The 5,542-nt window shown below is 41.6% G+C and overlaps 1 pseudogene; it reads left to right on the plus strand.

Moving 5' to 3' along the window:
- Positions 1-4,529: 4,529 nt before the first annotated feature.
- LOC112614725 lies at positions 4,530-5,230 on the plus strand (annotated as a pseudogene).
- Positions 5,231-5,542: the final 312 nt, after the last annotated feature.

The raw sequence follows: 5,542 nt of genomic DNA on the forward strand, positions 1-5,542 counted from the left end.
GTGTTAAGGTATAGAGTAACTACTTTAGAAAAACTCCAGACAGAGGATCAAGGTAAGGAAGGAACACTAACCAAGGGAAAGGAGAGAAAATTCCTCATTACAAGGAAGCATGATAACAAATGAGGAAGAAAGTAGAATAGGGATATTAAATTTTGAGGTCATTTTTCTTCTTAGAAGTTACCCAAATGGGATGGTCAAATGCTAATTAAAACAAAATAAAATCAAGCAGGTACACTAAGAGGGAGGTGAACTATAATGAAATTTTAATGCTTTGAATATTTATTTACACATTGTTTCAAGAAAAAGAAATTAAAGCCAATGCAAGTGAGTAAATGAGAAAGTCTTCTGAGGGCACTTTGAACTCCTGGGGAGATGCCCAGTGGAATTATTATTAGTTTCTTGTTCAGTAGGCTTTCTGGAAACCGACAATTAACTGATGCCACTGAACTCTTAATGAATGAAGCACTCTGGGGCTTGTTAAAAGTGCAAGAGTAGATCACTTAGTTTCAAGTTACTAATAAGTTTCTCCAGGGATCATTACAGGTATCTAGTATCCCTTCCAGACCACTCTCATTATGACGCATCTGGGATGCCTGGTGTTCTCATAAATGGATGCTCCAGGGAGGAGGTCAAGAGGGTCCTCTTACAAAGCCATCTTGAGAAGTTGTCAGTAAAGTTTTGGTCGCCCTCTGGGGAAGGGAAAGGCAGCTCCTGTGTTTTCGATGAGCTTTGCTCCTATGGGAGAGAGGTCCTCCACTGAGTGGGAACTGTTCCTCAAAGATGGTTTAGGGCAGAGATTGTCAAGAATTATCTCTTACAAACTGAACTATTTATGGGTAAAACGTTAGAATGTCTGAGATTTACTTTAAAATACTCCAAAGCAAACCAACAACCCTCTAAAAGCAAAAAATAAAAAATCTGGAGGGGATAAATGAAACAAGATTGGGAAAATGTTGGTGATTTTTAAGGCCTGGAGGGGGTTCATTATACTAGTCTCTTTATATTTATATATGTTTGATAACTTCCATAAGAAAAACCTGTAAGTGGGTACATAGAAAAGGATTGTCCATTTCCTATATATATTATTTTAAATCAGTTATTACTCTATGTATTTATTAGAATTCTTTCAGTTACAATTAACAGAATCCCCAATTCACATTGGCTTAAACAATAAAGGGAATGTATAGATTCATGTAGCTGAAAAGTACTGGGCAGTTCTAGGTATCAGGTGATGCTTGATCCTATAGCTCAATGATGTTACCAAGGACTGAATTTCTATCACTCTGTTCTGTTTTCTATGATGTTGGTTTCATGCTAAGGATCATATATCTCCCAGTTTCAAGAAGATTGTGAACAGGTACTGGGTTACATGCGTCATCCGGCAAAAGCTGGATTTGTTCTAGCATCTCCAAGAAAACTCCCAATAGGACCAGCTTAAGGCCATATGCCTAACCCTGAGCCATTGTCTAATCAAGGAGGTAGAATCTTTCTCTTACTGAGGTTAGGTCACATTCTCCATTCCTGGAAACCAGGATCAGGAACCTCTCAGATCTCCAAATGGAATCAGGATTGATGGAAAGGAAAAAGGGTGAAATGGATGTTAGGAGGCCATCAACAAATGTCTGCTACACTCCCCATGTGTAAAGCTTCTAGTAGAATAGAAGAGAGGGCATTGAACCATATCTTCTAAAACTGCAATAGAGGTGTGAAGCTGTGGTCAGAGATCAGGGACCTAGATAGTCTGTAGAGGTGGAACATTTCCTTAAGGCAGTGTCTGGTGTGGATGGGAATGGTTTTGAAAGTGCAATGTGCTTCATTTTGGAGAGTATATTTACTCCTGGAAGAAAGGCATCATTCTGCCTGGTGTAGGGCGAGTGCTGGGTTTGTTCTGGGCATCCCAGGCTGTCATGATAAGAATGCACTTGAGCCAGGCACGGTGGCTCACGCCTGTAATCCCAGCACTTTGGGAGGCCGAGGTGGGCCGATCAAGAGATCTGGAGTTTAAGACCAGCCTGACCAACGTGATGAAACCCTGTCTCTACTAAAAATAAAAACATAAACCGGGCGTTGTAGGGCGCACCTGTAATCCCAGCTACTCAGGAGACTGAGGCAGGAGAATCACTTGCACCCAGCAGGCACAGCTTGCAGTGAGCCAAGATCGCGCCACTGCACTCCAGCCTGGGCAACAGAGTGAGACTCTGTCTCAAAAAAAAAAAAAAGAATGCACTTGAGTACTCTTGCAGTATAATATCTCCATGCTTTGGAGATAATCTCCATCACTAATACTCACATCAGGTACCTACATGCCTCATTTAGCGTGGCAATTTGAGAAATATTTTATATTTTTACATTTTTTCCCTTTTACATCAACAAAGCAAAAACGTAGTGAAAAATGTCTTAATATTTAAAAATACATACACTTAAGATATCTATCTATATGAAATATAGGTATCCATAGAGTGTATTCACATACGTATTAATGTACAGGCATAGCTTATTTTATTGTACCTTACTTTATGGCACTTCACAGATACTGTATTTTTTATGAATTGAAGGTTTGTGGCAAGCCTGTGTTGAGCAAGTCTATCGTTACCATTTTTCCAACAGCACATGCTCACTTCGTGTCTCCATACCAATATTTTTAAATTAAGGTATATATGCATTGACTTTTTTTGACATAATGCAATTGCACATTTAAAGACTATACTACAGGCCAGGCGTGATGGCTCACACTTGTAATACCAGCACTTTGGGAAGCCAAGGCAGGAGGATCACTTAAGCCCAGGAGTTTCAGACCAGCCTGGGCAACATATTGAGACCCCATCTCTATTAAAAAATAAGTAAATAGGCCGGGCATGGTAGCTTATGCCTGTAATCCCAGCACTTTGGGAGGCTGAGGGAGGCTTATCAGTTGAGGCCAGGAGTTCAAGACCAGCCTGGCCAACATGGTAAAACCCCATCTCTACTAAAAGTACAAAAATTAGCTGGGCATGGTGGCAGGTGCCTGTAATCCCAGCTACTTCAGAGGCTGAGGCAAAAGAATCACTTGAACCTGGAAGGCAGAGGTTGCAGGGAACTGAGATGCCACTGCACTCCAGTCTAGGTGACAGTGAGGCTCTGCCTCAAAACATACAATACAATACAATACAATACAATACAATACAATACAATACAATACAATACAATACAATACAATACAAAATTGAAAAATAAAAAAGACTACAGTACAGTGTAAACATAACTTTTATATGTACTGGAAAACCAAAAAATTTATGTAACTCACTTCACTGTGATATTCATATCATCGCATGGGCCTGGAACCAAACCTGCAATATATTTGAGGTAAGCATATATATGTATATGTAGGTATATAGTATATATATGTATCTGTGTAGGAGCGAGGTGTGATGGCATGCACCTGTAGTCCCAGACTTTGTGAGGTTTAGGCAGGAGGATCACTTGAGTCCAGGAGTTCAAGGCCAGCCTGAGTAACAGAGCAAAACTCCCATCTCTAAAATATATATAAAACAAACATACACAGAGAGAAATCCATTACAACACTGAGCAGTTTAGTTAGATATTTTTCTCATGATTGCTTGATCAATTCGGTAGAGTGAGTACTTTGATTTGGTCTCAGAACATGAGCCTGATGCAGCATAATGTGCTTTCCTCAACTCAATGGCCTTTGCCAATCTATTAACTCTGCTATGCAGGTGAACTGCCTGAGCTCAGGAGTTCAAGACCAGCCTGGGCAACATGGTGAAACCCTGTCTCTATTAAAATACAAAAAATTAGCCAGGTGTGGTGGTTGACACTTGTGGTCCCAGCTACTTGGGAAGCTTGAGGCCCGATAATTGCTTGAACTGGGGAGGCAGAGGTTGCAGTGAGCTGAGATCAGGCAATTGCACTCCAGCCTGAGGGACAGAGTGAGACTCTGTCTCCAAAAAAATAAAATAAAATAAATTTTTGTGACCGGGCACGGTGGCTTATGCCTGTAATCCCAGCACTTTGGGAGACTGAGACGGGCGGATCACGAGGTCAGGAGATCAAGACCATCCTGGCTAACATGGTGAAACCCCATCTCTACTAAAAATACAAAAAAAAATTAGCCAGGCGTGGTGGCGGGCGCCTGTAAGTCCCAGCTACTTGGGAGGCTGAGACAGGAGAATGGCGTGAACCCAGGAGGTAGAGCTTGCAGTGAGCCAAGATCAGCCACTGCACTCCAGCCTGAGTGACAGAGCGAGACTCCATCTCAAAAAAAAAAAAATTTGTTTTTCCTAACTCTTTTGTGTAACAAGCTGTTGTTCCCTATGATACTAAATTTTTAAGGAATTTTTCTAATGTTACAAATATTTAATTTTGTCTTTGTGAACAGTAAAGATCCTTTACTTTTTGATTGTTTCAAATGCTTTGAAATCATTCAGTTGATTGTACAAATCATGGACAAATGCTTAGTGTGAAAATTATGTTGGAAGTATATCTATTGGTTTTAAAAATTCAACAGTAAGGATCAGTAGCACAACACCAGAAAGATGGCGGAGCAAGAGCAAAGAAAAATCCCTTTGGTTCCACAAAATCTCCTGAAAAATAGGAAGACTTAAAGAAGGAGCAGTGGAAAGTGGAAAGGAAAAGGGTTCAGGTTTAAGCGATTGGAATCATTCCTACATGATTCCAGAAACGTGACAAGGTGTGTCTCAGATGACTAAAGTGAAACCTCGTGTCTTGGAATTGCCAGAAAAACATTCCTTGACCTTTGTTGTACGCATCAAAAGGATTAATGGCGTGAACTTACTGGTGCAGAGAACCACTGCAAGACTTCGCCTAAAGAAAATTTTTAGTGGTGTCTTTGTAAAAGTCACCCCCCAGAACCTAAAAATGCTGCGTATAGTGGACACTTATGTGATCTGGGGATTTCCAAATCTGAAGTCTGTCTGGGAATTCATTCCGAAACGTGGACAAGCCAAGGTCAAGAATAAGACCCATCCCTCTGACAGACAACACAGTGATTGAGGAGCACCTGGGGAAGTTTGGTGTCATTTGCTTGGAAGACCTCATTCATGAAATTGCCTTCCCAGGGAAGCATTTCCAGGAGATCTCACGGTTCTTGTGCCCTTTCCACCACTCAGTGGCCCATCATGCTACCAAAAATACAGTGGGCTCCCTCAAGGAGATGGGCACACCTGGTTATTGGAGTGAACACATCAATCAGCTCATCTGCCAGCTGAACTAGACCCAGGTGCCAAACTACAGTAAAAAAAAAAAAAAATTTTTTGAGATGGAGTTTTGCTCTTGTTGCCCAGGCTAGAGTGCAATGGCACGATCTCGGCTCACCGCAACCTCCGCCTCCCAGGTGCAAGCAATTCTCCTGCTTCAGTCTCCCGAGTAGCTGGGATTACAGGCATGCACCACCACGCCCAACTAATTTTGTATTTTTAGTAGAGACGGGGTTTCTCCATGTTGAGGCTGGTCTCGAACTCCTGACCTCAGGTGATCTGTCCGCCTCGGCCTCCCAAAGTGCTGGGATTACAGGTGTTAGCCACCA

Source organism: Theropithecus gelada, chromosome 20 (assembly GCF_003255815.1).
Source record: "Theropithecus gelada isolate Dixy chromosome 20, Tgel_1.0, whole genome shotgun sequence".
In the NCBI taxonomy this organism is placed as follows: Eukaryota; Metazoa; Chordata; class Mammalia; order Primates; family Cercopithecidae; genus Theropithecus; species Theropithecus gelada.